The sequence below is a fragment of the Notamacropus eugenii genome, chromosome 5 (assembly GCF_028372415.1).
Source record: "Notamacropus eugenii isolate mMacEug1 chromosome 5, mMacEug1.pri_v2, whole genome shotgun sequence".
In the NCBI taxonomy this organism is placed as follows: domain Eukaryota; kingdom Metazoa; phylum Chordata; class Mammalia; order Diprotodontia; family Macropodidae; genus Notamacropus; species Notamacropus eugenii.
This window is the reverse complement of record NC_092876.1, coordinates 382,800,282-382,817,194: the sequence shown is the minus strand read 5'-3', so window position 1 is coordinate 382,817,194 and position 16,913 is coordinate 382,800,282. Positions and strand designations below refer to the sequence as shown.

Genomic DNA, 16,913 nt, shown 5'->3' with positions numbered 1-16,913 from the left:
TGGTTTAGTATTATGACTAGATTTGTCTTGTTGAAAGTTTTCTTTCACAATTTTAAGAACAATTTGTGTAGTACTGGTAGTACATATTTTTCCAGTTGGATAGAATTCTCCTGTGACTACATCAGGATGCCGAGTTTTCCTCCTCTCCCTTTCCCTTCCCTTCCACATATTGGCCATTACTTTACAGTTAATTCTAGTTCCATTTCTGAGATTGGATTATTGAATACTTCTACTTCACCTTCTTTTAGTTTGGGCATTTAATATTTTTTTGGAAAGTATTCCTTGATTTGTTTGAGGTTCTCCATTTTCTTAACATATGAATTTCTGATTGTTCTTTTTATTTCTTCTGGTTGGCTGTGACTTCACCTTGTTTATGTGATATTTTGTTGATATGATATTCTGTCCTCCTCTTAACCAGATTGGCTAAAGTTTTATCTATTGTGTTAGTATATTCAAAAAGTCTGTTTTCAGTTTTGTTTCTCATTTCTGTAGCATATTTTAGTTCCTAATTTATCCATTTCACCTTAAATTTTTAGCATTTCCTCTTGGTCCTCTAAGTGATCATTTATGTAGGGTTACTTTATACCCTGTAACTTTGCAGCAATTATCAATTTTTTTCAATTAATTTTTATTGACTCTCTAGGGATCACTAAGTAAACCATCATACTGTCTGAAGCAGTTGCCTTTTCCACTGCACTCTCCTTTCCTCTGAGGTTTCAGGAATGTTCCTCCTAACTTTGGGTCCTGCTTTAGTCACTTAACCCTCACCTGAGGGCTTAGGTGAGCATTAACATCTCCTTCTATCACCTGCTTCTCTGCCTAGGACCTGTGATTTTCCCTCCCATTGCTTTTACTGGTGTCTCTTCTAATTGATCCACAGTCCCTAAAAGGTAAAACTTGGGTCTCCTTCACCTGTAGTCTTTCTTGGCAATATGGCTGCTTTATCATACTAGTTAACAATATGGTAATTAGATGATATCTCTTTTCAAGACACAGTGTTCGTTCTTGCATCAAGTCCATCTAAAAATCTCAAGGTCATGATTCCTAAGTGGTTGGCCTTCCTAGAGACTTTGGATCGTTCACTGGCAAATGTGTTTTAATGCCTCACAAATTTCCAAGAACTGCCTCAAGCCACCCAGAAAGAAAACCCATTCTTTCCTTCATCAAAGGTCGCAGTCTTACTTAACTTTAGTTAGAATTCATTTCATCACCTTTCCCAGAAGTCAGCTGATCTTGGAGGCTATTTGTTGCCATGAGCAATATTGAAGTTATTGGGGACCAAGATGGTGGAGTAAGGAGGAAACTCCGTGTAGTCTTCCCAAATTCCCCTTGAAACAACTTGAAAACTGCCTCAGAAATGATCTCAGAGCAGTGAAGCAGCTTACTAACACAGCAAGAAAGGTCTGTCTCAGTGGGGTAGAAGGAAAGCAGCAGGAACAACCAGGCTCAGCAGGGGGCCTGCATCAAGGATCAAGGCCTGGAGCAATCCATCATGAAGGTCCCACCCTCCTTTAAGCCAGCAGGCCTGAGGAAAGCCAGTAGTTGGAGCAGCAGAGCAAGGTTCCACCCCAGCATCCTCAACCCCAAAGCAGGTCATCAGCTAGTTTCACTCCCAGTACTGACCTGTGGTGAAGCCCAGCTCCTGGGAGCCTATAGCAGAGAATTTCTGTTTCCATAGCAACCCAGCAGCAGGGCCCTGGCCCTGGAACAAACATGAAGACACTGTGTGTCCATAGCAAGCCAGAATGAAGGCCACACACCAAGAACAGGCCAGCAGAGAAATCCCACACTCTGAGGAGGCCAAAAAGGAGCCCCTGTCCTCTAGTACAAGCCAGAAGCAAGCCTACCCTCCAGTGTAAGCATCAGTTAGCTCCTGAAGCCCAATGAAATTCAGCAATAAGACTCTGAGCCTCAACACAAAAGGCTTGGGACAGTGTAGGACCCAATTCTCCCATAGAAACACCACGTCGCAAAACAGGCAGAAAAAGTAGCCACTTAATACAGTGACAGTGAGGATCAAGGCATGAACTTAGAACAGGACAAAACATCAAAATGACTACAAAGAAAAGATTATTTGGTCTCAAGCCCAAAAAGAACTTTTGGAAGAACTTCAAAAGCACTTTAAAAGATAAATTAGAGAAGTACACGAAAAGTTGGTAAAAGGAAATTAGAGAAATATAAGAGAATTCTGAAAAAATGTCAACAGCCCAGCCTGGGAAAAGCACATACAAAGATTCACCAAAGAAAATAACTACCGAAAAAATAGAATTGCCCAAATTTTTGGAAAAGCAAATACAAAATCTAACTGAAGAAAATAATTCTTTATAAATTAAAATTGATCAAGTGGAAGCTAATGATTTTATAAGACATCAATATACGACATAAAATAAAAATAGAGCAACAAATACACACGCGCACACACACACGTACATTTCTATGATTTCAGAGCATTTAGGAGTGGGCTGCTATGGAAGTTTCGGCTAAGGGCCAGTTTTGCAGTATTTTCTATCAGTTTTAAATGCTAATTGTATAATGCCTTATTTTTTAGTTTTTCAGCATTATTTATTATTATTTGTAAGTAATATCTTCTTTCAGATAGTTTTGCTTGGGTTTTTTTGGCATGAGATATTTGCTTACTGAAGTGAGTTATTTTAAAGTTGTTTTGGAGGGGTAATGGTTGGAGATTTCAGCTGGGTTTGCTGCCTGTGTCTTGCCATCCTGACTCTGCCTCCTGGTTTGTTTGTTGTTTAATTTATGCATTTTCAATCACCTCAAAGGACTGTGAAAACAATTCCGTAGAAACATTGTGGATCACATGTTATATATGCCTTTCCCCCATCACAGCAGCGTCCATTCATTTTTAAACATTCTGATCATTTTAAGACTTCAGAAACTTAAAACAAAAACAAAACAATGAACAATCTCTTGAATTATGTCTCTTGGAAATAATCTTCTATTTAACCTCGAAAATATGGGCCTAAACAACTAGAGTTTAAAAGTAAACTGGCACTGCTATGATGGAGGAAGCGGCATGTATGATCCACAACATTTCTGCTTCCTGAAAGACCTGTTCAACTTCTTTATTGACTAATTAGAAGGCCGTTGCTGTTATCAGTCAATCCATAGAAAGTAATTGAGTACAGAATTGTTTCCAGAGTCCTATGAGTTGACTGAAAATGAACAAATAAAAAAACACTGGGGGACAGAGTCAAGACAGCCATGAATATTAACTGTGAATGAGTTCCACAAAACAAAAGTGGATAGCAGAATGAACTAGAAGCCAGAATCCAACAATATGTTGTTTACAAGAGACTCACCTGATGCAAAAACACACTCATGGATTTAAAAAAAAAGGATTGGAGCAGAATCTGCTATCCTTCAGCTGAAGTAAAAATAGCAGAGGTAGCAATCATGATCTCAGACAAAGAAAAAGCAAAAGTAGACCTAATTAAAAGAGATAAGCAGGAAACTATATTTTGCTGAAAGGGACCTTAGACAATGAAGTAGCATCCAAAAATTTTACAGTAATTTTCTCTGGTTATTTGTCTGATAATTTCTCAATTAATTTCTCAGATATATAGGGAACTTATTCAGTTTTATTAAAGTTGAAGCTGTTCCCCAAATGACAAGTGATCAAAGGATATACCAAGCAGTTTTCAGAAGACAACATTAAAGCTATCTATAGTCATATAATACTCCAAATAATTGCTAATTAGAGAAATTCACATTATAATTCTGAGGTACCACCTCACACCTATCAGAAATGACAAATGGTGGAAAACCAGGTGCAGTAATTTGGTTGTTGTGGTTGTTCATCATTTGTTCTCGAAGAGTACCAATGATATAGTGCAGGTGATGTCTTCATGTGCCCACAAACTGTATTGAAGAACTGTGCTTTAGGAAAATGACTGAGGAAGACCTGTTGCAGACAGACTAGCCAGTAGAGCACTGCAATAGTCCCCGCAAAGTGACATGATGTCCTACACAAGAATGTCAACAATATCAGAGGACAGAAAAGAGCATATTCAAGAATGGTGCAAAGGGGAAATTCAAAGACATTGGCAACAGCATGGATCTGAGAGGTAAGAGATCACGAGAAGTCAAGGACAACACCTAGACTGTGTGTCTGGGGGAATAGGAGCATAGTGTTGCCCCTGAGAGCAACAGAACTGATAGAACAGAGCAGTGTTAAGGGAATAATGAGTGCAGTTTTGGACAAGTTGAGTTGAAGATGCCCTCAGGATATGTCAGATGAAAGACTGTAAGTAGATCTGCAAGTCATTATCACAGAGAGACTTGAATCCACGGTAGCTGAAAGCTCACTAAGCAAAATGGTACACAAGGAGAAGAAGACTCAAAACAATTCCCTGCGCACTGTCGGACACTCAAGGTAGGCTGATGTGGCTTAAATGATGAATCAGTAAAGGAGACTGAGAAGGGAGTGGTCAGATATATAGAAGCATAACCAGGAGGGAATAGAAAATTTAGAGAAAAAAGACTATCAAAGAGAAGATGGAGATCAACAATGTTAAAGTCTGCTGGAGAAAAGTCAAAAAGGATGAGGACTGAGGGAAAATTTGGATTTTTTGGATTTGGATTTGGCAATGAAGAGGTCACTGATGTCTTCAGAGAGCAGTTTCAGTTGAAGGATAAGGTTAAGTTGGATGCAGAGAGTTAAGAAAGTGAGAAGAGAAATGGGGACATCTATTGTAGATGACCTCAAGGAGTAGAGCTAAAAAAGGCAGGAGAGAGAAAGGACTACTTAGAAGGGGTGAAAGGATCAAGTGAGATTTTTTATGGATGGGGGAGACATGCACATGTCTGTAGGCATAGAGAAGTTGAAGATAAGCGAGAGAAGAGGCATGATAGAGGATAAAGCTGGAGGAGATGGGATGGACTGAAATCATTTCTGCAGGTAGAGAGAGATTTGCTTTCTCAAGAATAGGCACATTCTGCATGTGAGAGACAAGTGAAGATGGAGTTAAGGAAAGAAGGCATTTGAGTGTTATTGGATGAGGAGGAAGGAGAGGAGGGAGCTCTCAGTGAACAGCTTCCTATTTTTTCAGTAAAATAAGAGGCAACAGCTGTGTAGGTGGAGGAAATGCCACAGGATGGTTGGAGTGGGATGAAAAGGTTTGGAGGAGGGGCTATCTTAAGTAGTAAGTGAATGAATTTAAAAAGTGCAAAACTATTGCCAGTGGTAGTGAAGGTCTAGTTGAGATGTAGTATAACACCATAGACTGGGAAATATGACTGATCCAGTGAGAACAACTGAGTAATTTTTCTCCAACTTTATACAACACAATATGTGTAGAAAACAAGGCTCAGGCTTGGCAGGCGTCAATCAGACACGATACAACAAAGGGACAGAGGACTTAACAACATGGCACGGTAGAGCTGAACTGGCTCACCAAGGGCTCAAGACAGAGAAAGGAGAGGAGTGGCTAGTGAAGGACTGGATGGCCTCAGACAACTCTGAGGGGCAGAGGGATGAGAGGTCACACTGTGGATGAAAAGCAAGGTTTGGTATTGGAAGGCAAAGGAGAGGAGGAAAATCTATTGACTGTGACCAGTCTATTATGAGGGAACAGTGCAGGCTGCAGATCAGGCAATCAATCATCACTAAGTAAGTCCGTTTAAAATCTACATTTAGAGAGAGCAAACTGCGGAGGAACCCTACCCGGGGGTCTGACAGACCTGGAAGGACTAACAGAGGCGGTGACAGAGGGCAGTGCAAACAAGAAAAGGCGGCATCTGAGGGATGGCGGTGGATGGCACGAGGCTAAGCCAGACCTCGAGTTCCGTCTCTACCCACGGTCCTCCCTCAGCTTTGAAAATGAAAAATAGGCTTCTTTTGTTGCTCTGAAAATAAGTAACTCAGTGTCTCGAATTGTTCTTAGTCCCAAAGTCCAAAGCCTTGGTCCTGACTCTGTGTGTCCTCAGGCCCATCACCCTCCAAGTTGTCCCCACGTGCCCCTACTGGGGGCTGTCACGCTCCCCCACCCCCTAAGCCATGCCCCCATCCCTTCCTAACCCCCCAAGCGATTTCAGGTTCAGGGGCCCGGAGGAGAGAGGTGCCTCCCAGAGGCAGCCGCCTGGATGTCCTTCCTCACTGAGGCTGACGGGGACCCTCGGGCTGCCCCTGAGCTGCCCCTTGGGTTGCGGGTTCAGAGGACCCTGCTGGGCCCGCTGGCCTGTCCCCTTCTCCTCCTGTCCCGGTCTGCCTGGGCCCCGCTGCTAGGGACCGAAAGCCTATCTCCCAGAGTGGGGAGGGGAAGCGTTGGGGCCTCGGGGGTTGGTGGGAGGGCAGCAAGGCCACCTGGAGGAGGAGGAAGAGCCCCTCCCACACCTGCTGCTGCTGCCCAAGCACCTCGTGCCCAACGTGCCGGCAGCATTCTCGCGGCTTGAGGCACGTGTGGCCTGGACTTGGTGCTGAAGGCTAAGAACTGCACCCGCAGGCGCGAGGAGCTGCGCTGGCCAGAGGCCCCCTTCAGCCCTTCTGGCCTGAGGCCTTTTCTGGGGTGCAGATGCGTCTCCCCTTTCCCAACCCTCCCAAACTTCTCCAGGCTCTTTCCCCCAGCGGGCCTGCAGGTGCTGTGCGCCCACCTGGAGCCCCTGGAGACTCAGACACCTGGTTGGTCCTGCCCGGGGTTGCAGCCACTTTAACTCCCCTTCCCCCCAGTAGGAAAATCTTGGCAATTGCAGGATGTTCAGGAAGGTCCATGACCCCATGCCCTGTCCTAGGGTCATTGAATGAACTCTGTTTTTTGCCCTCATGTGACCTTTTAGACCCAGGCTGGGACCTCTGCAAAGGAGGCTCCCCCCCACCCCCAACCTTCCCCTCAGGGACTGGTAACAAACTGCCCCATTTTGGTTCTTTATGTCCAACGTATCAAGGCTCCATATGTTCTGGGGTGAGGCTGAACACATTTTCCTCTTCTTTAAAAAAAAAATATCATAATTTTAAAAACTCTTATCTTTTAATAGGTTAAAAAGCAGTTAGATGGAAAAAGAACTACAAAACCTAACTGGAGAAAATAATTCCTTAAAAGGAACAACTGGACAGATGGAAAAGGAGATTCAAAAGTTAACTGAAAACAATCTATTAATAAATATAATTGGGCAAGCAGAACATAATGACAGTATGAAACATCCAAAATCAGTCAAACAGATTGTAAAGAATGAAAAAACTAGAAGAAAATGTAAAGTACCTAATTGGAAAAACAACTAACCTGATCCAGGAGAGAAAAATCTAAGAATTATTGGTCTACCAGAAAGCCAGGATGAAAACAAGAGCCTGGACAATATATTGCAAGGAAATCATAAAGGAAAACATCCCTGAGGTCCTAGATTCATAGGGCAAAATAGTCATTGAAAGAATCCACTGATCACCTCCTGACAAAGATCCCAAATGGCAAAAGCTGTGGAATATTTTTGCCAAATTACAGAACTATCAAGGAGACAATACTGCAAGCAGCACCAAAGAAACAATTCAAAAATATTTACAGCAGCACTCTTTGTGGTGGCCAAAAACTAGAAATCAAGGGGATGCCCATCAATTGGGGAATGCCTGAATAAATTGTGATATATGAATGTAATGGAATAATACTATTGTGCTATAAGAAATGATGAAAAGAAGGAAATGTAGAACATGACGTCTAGGTTGTGAGCTTGGCTAACTAGGAGGAACTGGTGCCCTTAGCCACGAATAAGGGGACTCAGGATTAAGGTTGTTTTTAGGAGAGGAAGGCTTGTCACTTCAGTTCTAGAAATACAGAGCTAAGTAAGTCTGTGCTCTTAGTTCAAAATTAGTGAAATCAGAACTTACCTAAAATTCTAGAAAAATTTCTGCAAGAGCAGTTGAGAAAAATATCTCTGTCCCAATCTAAGACATCTAATCCACCACAGGTCCTTTCCCAGCACTCCCCAGTGGAGAACTGGGCCCACTTCTGTTAACAAGGAGACCATGAAAAACATCAGCTTTGTGATGTAACACCTGGCATCTGCAGTTGGGAATGTTTTTCTTTGAAGAAATCATTATATGAGGTGACACCCGTCTGAGTTGTCCAGCTTCAAGGTGGTGACTGTTTTCTTACCACCACTTTGTTTTTTTGTGGGAATTTTATTTCAGAATTGATGTTTTTCTCAATTGTTTTCAGTTTCTTGCAGTGACAGTCATTGTACATTTGGAAAGAAATGAGAAGTCACCATATCTAGACTGGGACCAAGGCACAATCTGTCTTCCCAGTGAACATGGGTTTCAAAAAACTTCTCAGATGGTTTCTGAGAAAATGAGATTTTACATGAGATCTGTGTTTCATAGGAACACATAAGACGTTTGGTGCCAACAATTATGGACCAGTGAGGGGAAAACATCACAATTTACTACTGTCTGCTTCTACATACCCATAGTACATCTATTGGCACAGAAGACATGACCCTGGAAGAATGCTCAGGTAGAAGATCAACAGGGAGGAAAAAGAATCAGTGGCCCTAATTAAAATTTTGGTTCTGTTTTCCTCTTGAGGATAAATGACCTAAAAGGGTTAATTATTTTAGCAAGATGTTAGGAAAACAAAACAAAACAACCCAAAACACAGGAAATTATTCAGGATTTATTTCCATGATGTGGGAAATTCAGAGGGTGGAGGAAGAAATTGAGAGGGTCAAATCATCCTGGGAATTATAGGAGAAATAGAAGCAATTCTCTTACTAAGAGTTTGACTCAGATGTCCCTGAACATTGAAAATTTCAAAGAAACAAATCAAAAGACAAAGAGAAATAGACATCAGAATGTGAATGGAAAAAGATATGACAGAAGGGAAAGTTTAATGTTAGAAATACCTTTCCCCAATTCAAAGATGAACATTAAGAAAAAGATGAGGAGAACAGGTCAGTAATTCAGTGTTCAATGTTGTTATAGTCCTCATTCTAAAGACTGACAAATGAGAGTGTTCAAGAAGACTGAGTATACCTCAGGTATTGCATGTTTGATATTGATGCGCCTCTCTGTTTGCTGCTTTGAGTTTAGGATTCTTCATGCCTGTTGTTCCACTTTAAGCTCTTCAGCACTCTCCTTTCTCCTATTCTTATGCTCAGCGCGTAGTACAATGTCTGGTGAGGAACCTATGGCCTGGAGATCAAATTTGTCCTCCTAGAGTCACATGTGTGGCCTTTCGACTGAGTCCAAATAAATCCTTTGATTATGGGGATTTGTTCTCTGAAGTTTGGATTTAGTCAGAAGGCTAGACTTAAGGACCTAGAAAGCTACAGGTGGCCACGAGGCTGAAAGTTCCCAGCCACTGGACTGGACCATAGTAGATGTTCAAGAAGTGTCCAGGGACTATCTCCACCAGAATGGTAAACTTTTCCTTTTCTCTGTGAGAGAGCATAGGTGTATGAACAACTCCAAATTTGGGGAATATAGTTCATGGAAACAGTAACACAAAATAAAACAAAGCCACCACATGTCAAAACTCATTAATTCACATTGATTTTCTCAAACTTTGAAACATGTCATGAAGCCTGACCTATCCAGCAGTTATACTCAAATGAAGAAAGAACATAGTCCTTTACCAAAGTGGTGTTCTGAGTGAAATGCAGTCATGTTTGGAAAATCTGGGAAGCAGTGATATACATTATGTGCCCTAAGGTGAGTTTCTGAACTTCCCTGAGCTTCTGGATAATATTGGATAAAGGGAGAGTTGCACTAGAGGTATTCTGAGGACTTTTCTAGTCCTAAATATCTCAGTAGAAAACAACTTGCTAACCCTGAAATATTTGTGTGTTCCTCACAGCGTGCTGCTCATGGGCAATCACATGATGACAGGCTTTGCAAAGTCAAACAATGTTTGCCAACTTTGTCCAGGTTGTTTGAGGAAGCAGTTGGCTTGGCTGAAAGCAGATGGTTAGACTTGATGAGTGAGTGAGTGAGTGGAGCAGTAGAGAGATTTTGGGGACAGGTAGGCCACTTATCAGGCTATTGTCATAGTCCATGGTGGATGGGATGAAGGCCTCTATTGGGTTGTTACTCTGGTAGGGGAGAAAAATGAGAGGACGAATAGCCTGGATGTGTGGGTGGTAAAAGTTGTCAACCTTTGGTGGCCTGTGAAGGATATGGTGTAGAAAGGAGATGTGACGGAAGACCTCTGGGTTGCTAACTTGGGTGACTGGGACTAGGTGGTGTCCTCAGCCTTGATTGGGAGTCAGGATTAAGATTGAGTGTAAGGGGGGAAGGCTCATCAGTTCAGTTCTAGAAATACTTAGCTGAACAAGTTTCTTCTCTTAGTAGAAAATGAGTGAAATCAGCACTTACCTAAAATTCAAGAAAGATTTCTACAAGGACAGTTGAACAAAAATATCTCTTTCCCAAGCTACCACCACAAGTTCTGTCCCAACACTCTACAGTAGAATACAGGGCCCTCTTCTGTAACCATGGAGACCAAGGAAATCATTGACTTTGTGATGTAAGCAACACATGGTATTGGCAGTTGGCAGAGTTGCTCAACGAAGAAATCATTTTGTGAGGTGACCCCTCAGAGTTGTCCATTTTCTGGGTGATCATTTTCTCACCATTTTTTTTCTTTTCCATGAAGATTTTGTTTCAAAATTGATGTTTTTCTCAATTGCTTTCAGTTTCTTGCAATCACAGCTATTGTCTGTCTTGGAAAGATCTGGAAAGAAATGAGAAGTCACTAAATCTAGACTGGGGCCAAGGCACCATCTGTCTTTCAAGTGAACATGGATTTCGAAGTGCTCTCAGATGGTTTCTGAGGGAACAAGGCTTTACATTAGATCAATGTTTCATAGAAACACATGGGATATTTGGTTTCCCCAAACATGGACCAGTGAGGGGAAAACATCACATTTTACCACTCTCTGTTTCTACATACCCATAGGACACCTTTTTGCACACAACATATGACCCTGCAAGAATGCTCAGGTAGAAGAGCAACAGGGAGGAAAAAGAATCAGTGATCCTAATTACAAACCTAGTTCTGTTCCCCTCTTGAGGATAAATGACCTATAGGGATTAGTTATTTTAGTAAGATTTTGGGGAAAAAAACCAACCCAAAATATAGGAAATCATTCAGGGTTTATTTCCATGATGTGGGAAATTCAGAGGGTCAAAGCTTCCTAGGTATTATAGGAGAAATAGAAGCAGTTCTCTTACTCTTACTATGTTTGACTCAGATGCCCTCAACTTTGAAAAATGCAAAGAAATAAATCAAAAGGCAAAGAGAAATAGACATCAGAATGCGAATGGAAAAAGACATGACAAAAAGGGACATTTAATGTTAGGAATTATTTTCCCCAAACTCAGAGATGAACATTAAGACAAAATTGAGGAGAGAAAGGAAGTCATTCAGTATTTGATGATGGTATTCACCTCATTTTAAAGAATAACAAATGAGAGTGTCCAAGAAGACTGAGTATGCCTCAGATATTGCGTGTTTGATATTAATGTGCCTCTCTGGTTGCTGCTTTGAGTTAATGATTCTTTATGCCTGCCCTTCAATTTTAAGCTCATTGGCACTGTCATTTCTCCTATTCTTATACACTATACTGAGCACAATATCTGGACCAAGGTTGAGGAACCTGCTGCCTGGAGGCCACATTTGTCCTCCTAGAGCCACATGTGTGGCCTTTAAAGACTGAGTCCAAGCCAAAAGTTCCCAACCCCTGGTTGGAATGATAGTAGTTGTTTTTTTTTTCTTTCTTTTTGTTTTGATGGTCTTTTTAAACATTAATTTATTTGTTTTTAGTTTTCGACAACCACTTTCATAAGTCTTAAAAAGTGATTCTGACACCAAGTGAGTGAAGCAGGAGGGAGATTTTGGGGACAGGTAGGCCACTTATCAGGCTATTGTCATAGTCCAGGGTGGATGGGATGAAGGCCTGTATCAGGTTGTTACTCTGGTAGGGGAGAAAAATGAGAGGACGAATAGCCTGGATGTGTGGGTGGTAAAAGCTGTCAACCTTTGGTGGCCTGTGAAGGATATGGTGTAGAAAGGAGATGTGACGGAAGACCTCTGGGTTGCTAACTTGGGTGACTGGGACTGGGTGGTGCCCTCAGCCTTGATTGGGAGTCAGGATTAAGGGTGTAGGTGGGGAAGGCTCATCAGTTCCGTTCTAGAAATACTGAACTGAGCAAGTTTCTTTTAGTAGAAAATGAGTGAAATCAGTACTTATCTAAATTCAAGAAAGATTTTTACAAGAACAGTTGAACAAAAATATCTCTTTCCCGAGGTACCACCACAAGTCCTGTCCCAACGCTCTCCAGTGGAGAACAAGGCCCACTTCATTCTGCATTCCAATTCCATAGTTCTTTTTCTGGATCTGGATCTCATTTTGCCTCAAGTCCTTTGGGAATGTTTCAGGTCCTTTCATTCCCGTGAAGGGCTAAGTCTATCAGAAACAGTCCTCACACACTGTCCAGGGACTGACTATCTCTACCAGAATGGTAAACTTTTCCTTTTCTCTGTGACACAGCATAGGTGTGTAAGGAACTCCAAATTTTGGGAATACACTTCATGGAAACTGTAATATAAAATAAAACAAAGCCACCACACAGCAAAATGCATTCATGCACGTTGATGTTCCCAAACTTTGAAACATATCTTGAAGCCATACCTATACAGCATTTCCCTGCAAATGAAGAAAGAACACAGTCCTTTTCCAAAGAGGTGTTCTGAGTTAAATGCAGCCATATTTGGGAAACCTGGAAAGCAATGATACACAATGTGTGTCCTAAGTCAAGTTTTTGAACTTTCCTGAGTCTCTCATGTTGTTGGATGAAGGGAGAGAGAGTAGGACAAGAGGTTCTCTGAGGACCTTTCTACCTCTGAATGTATAGTATCTCAATGGAAAATGACTCCCTGGCTTGGGAAGATTTGTGTGTGTCTCAAATGTGGTGTTCATGGGGATTCAGATGATGGAGGGCTTTGCATCCCAAAATGATATTTCCAAATTTGTCCCAATGGTTTCAGGAAGCCATTGGCTTGGCTGACTTGCAGAGGGCTAGACTGCATGTGCTTTCTACTCAAGGAAGGTGACTCTGACTCCAGGTGCCTGGAGCAGTAGGGAGATTTTTGGTGACAGGTAGACCACTCAGCATGCTGTTATAATAGTCCTGGGTGGAGGCAATGAAGATTTATACATGGGCTGTTACTATGGTGGGGGGGGGAGGGGAAGGAAGAATTGCCTGGATGTGTGGGTGGTAAAAGTTGTCAGCTTTTCATGGCCAGTAATGAAAATTGGTGGGGTACGATTAGAAAGAAGGAGATATGGAGGATGACCTCTGGGTTGTTAGCTTGGGTTACTGGGACTGGATGGTACCCTCAGCCTTGATTGGGAGTCAGGATTATGGTTGGATTTAGGAGGGGAAGTTCTAGAAATAATGAGCTGCATAAGTCTGTGTTCTTAGTTTAAAATTAGCGAAATCAGCACCTATCTAAAATTCCAAACAAATTTCAACAAGAAAAGTTGAGAAAAATATCTCAGTCCCAAGCTATGAAGCAAAATATTCAAAAGCAACCCCTACAGGTCCCATCCCAACAGTCTGCAATGGAGAATGGGGCCCACTTTTGTAACCATGGAGACCAAGGATACATTGACTTTGTGATGTAAACAACACTTGAAATTGGTGTTTTGGAGTTTTGCCCAATGGAGAAATTATTGTTAGGTTCCCCACAACTGTGGTTCAGCTTCAACATGGTGACACTCTTCTTCCCATTCCTTCTTAAATCCACAGTATTTCATTTAGTAATTTGTGTTTTTCTCATCTGATGTCATATTTTTTTTCAGTCATTATTGTAGCCTTAGAAAGAAATGGAATGTGTCATTTTTTAAAGATTAGGGCAAATACACAGTCTACCTTCTCTGTGAATATCGTTATTCAAAATCATCTCAGCTGGCTTTTTTGAAACTGCCTTTACTTTCAAACAGTGATTCGTAGGATATCATGAGATTATTGGTGTCAGCGAAGACGGAACCATGAGATGAAAATATGACCCTTTATTATAAGTTTCTGCATATTCAGAAGGACATATTTTCATATGCAAGTTATGGTGCCAGAATAATGCAAGAGTGAGAAAAAGAATTACAGGCCTTAATTAACCTCTTAGTTCTTTTTCTCTTTTCAACATAAATGACATACAGGATAATTTATTGTCATTGTCAAAAAATATCCAACAAATCTAATCTTTTATTAGCAAAAACATTTTAACAGGATAAGAAATATTTGTGTGCAAGTTATGTCATCATTTCTCTGATGTCATAGTCTTCAAAAACGAAGGATGAACACAAAAGGGAGTTTCTTCACTAAGAGTTCCTTTTATCCACGAAGTCAGAGTGGATTCCAAATGCAGAATATGAGAGACACTTTTGGACAAGGACAATGTGGGGATTTGTTTGACTTGACTATGTATATTTAAAGCAAGTGTTTTATTTTTCTTTTAACTTAGGGGTGAATAGGAGAGAAAGTGGGACAGGCAGAGGATGCATTGGTTAGAGTACCAGTTCTGGAGTCAAGAAGACTCATCTTCTTGAGTTCACATCTGTCCTCAGATATGGACTAGCTTTGTGATCATGAGCCAGTGACTCACCCTGTTTGCCTTGGTTTCCTCAGATATAAAAAGAGCTGGAGAAGAAAAAGGCTAACCATTCTATTATCTTTGCCAACAACACCCCAGATGGGGTCACAAAGAGTAAGACATGCCTGAACTACAACAAGGAGACAAAGTAACTGCTTCTTCATTGAAAAATAAGATGGAATTTGTGTGTGTGTGTGTGTGTGTGTGTGTGTGTGTGGTGACTTCTTTTACTTGGAAAGAGGTAACAAAAGAGGTGAGGGGCTGCTCAGCCATTGTTGCTTCTTCTTGCCCCCAGGCATCCATTTCTCCTGTTGGCCACAGCAAACATGGGCTTCAGCAAATTCCATATTTCATCAGTTTCTGTTTCTTCAGAGCGGACTGGGGCAGGTTCTCTGGGCTCATCCTCCCAGCTGTCCTTGACTGACAAAAAGATACTGTTCCACTGTGACTTTATATAAACCTGTTCCTATCCCAGAATTTCCCAATATTTATGTACCAGCAGAACTGGGTTCAAGCCACAGGAGACAAAAATGCACTGGGTTGGCTGGCATTGCAGTTCTCGAAATGTTGCCTTCCTGACCATTTAAGCAACATATTAGGCACCTTTGCCAAAGGTCAATTTCTGTTAGGTGCCCATTGGTGTTCCCTACCACCAGAGAGTTGGCCCCTAAAGTGAGGGTCATTACCATAAGAGGATTTTCTACACATGTGGTTTCCAGCATAGGTCACTGCTGTAGGGAGTCCTGTGCATGAGACAATCTTCTGTGACCTTGGGAGGAACTGGATGTCCTGGTCTCAGCTGAGAACCTGGTAATTCAACAACTCATTCTGGACATTCTTGGCTCTGATTAACTGCTCCTGGGACCACGTCTGGAAGTCTCATACCTTCAGTGAATTCTCCTTTCCACCGCTGGCAACGATGTGGAGTCAGTCAGGCTCCTGGCACATCCTGTACACATTGGGACCCACACTGATTTCTTTGATGGGTACACATCTCTTTGGTGGATACACATTTCTTTGATGGGTACACATTTCTTGAAGGGAACACAGAGGAAGATAAGGGAAAATTCCTCCTTGTATAATGGTATTTTAGGACCCAAAGGGAGGCCAGAGATCAGAGAAGCTAGGGCAGGATACCTGCCAGAGAAGTGACAGCTGCCTTCTTACTAACTGCCCTTTTGTATTGGGAACTTAATAGTCCTTGAAGAACAGGCTTCTGCTTTAGGGAGGAGACAAATAAAATGGAAATTAAAAAAAATACAGGTCCACACCCCTCACACAAACCCCCCCCCCAAATATCTCCCATACACAAATAGAATGTGATCCCACAGGCTAGTTTGGCATATTGTGAACCCTCTCATGGGCAGGCATAGCACTGAATTCAAATGGGAGGAGGGGCAGCGTGGCTCTGATGACTAAAAGATGTTGTATCTCTGTCCATGCCTTCCATCTGACTTCTTATGCTCCTAAGAACACTGCATGCTGGTAAAATGAGTTCTATCCCTAAACATCTTTACAACTCTCCTGTAAACAGAGCCATAAAATGCACATTTTTGTCTGAAATAAAGTTTGCTCTAGTTCTCCTGGGAATCCGAATAACAATAGCTAATATTTATATAGTAGCTACTATGTGAAAAGAACTATGCTAAGCACTTTTACAATTATTATCTCACACAACTAGTGGCTGATGTCCAGTAGGAAGGAACTTAGTTACGTCTTCGTGATTCCAGTCCCAGTGCTCTATGCACTGCACCACCTAGCTGCCATGAATGAACTACCTTTTTCAGAAATAGCTGAACCATCAAAGGTCAAAGGGAAAGAATTATTTTCCAGAAATACGATGCTACATATGGTGTCAGATTCCATTGACAATGTGGATTGACTTTGCTCAACTGCTTTTCTCCCTTCTTCATTCTCAAATAGAAAGAACGATTTTCTAGGGGAGAGAAAGAGGAGAGATAGATTTGAAAATCCAGGTCTCATAAAGACAAAGAAAAAGAAACAAGCAATTTTTTCATTGCACTTTATGTTCCAGACGCTGTGGTAAGTGCTTTAAAATAATATTTTATTTGATCATTAACAGAATATGCTGATAAAAGCTTTTATTAATATATAATTTATTTATTTTTCAGTTTTCAACATTCACTTCTACAAGAATTTGAATTCAAAATTTTCTCCCCATCTTTCCTCATGTCCCACTGCAGGATAGCATGCACCCCATCTACCCCTTCCTCCAGACTATCCTCCCTTCTATTACCACCCCCCTTCTTCTATCCCTATCCCCTCTATTTTCCTATAGGGCAAAACAGATTTCTATAT

At 41.5% G+C, this 16,913-nt stretch overlaps 1 pseudogene; it reads right to left on the bottom strand.

Moving 5' to 3' along the window:
- Window positions 1-13,825: 13,825 nt before the first annotated feature.
- LOC140506816 (WD repeat-containing protein 74 pseudogene) lies at window positions 13,826-15,866 on the bottom strand (annotated as a pseudogene).
- Between the last annotated feature and the right edge of the window lie 1,047 nt (window positions 15,867-16,913).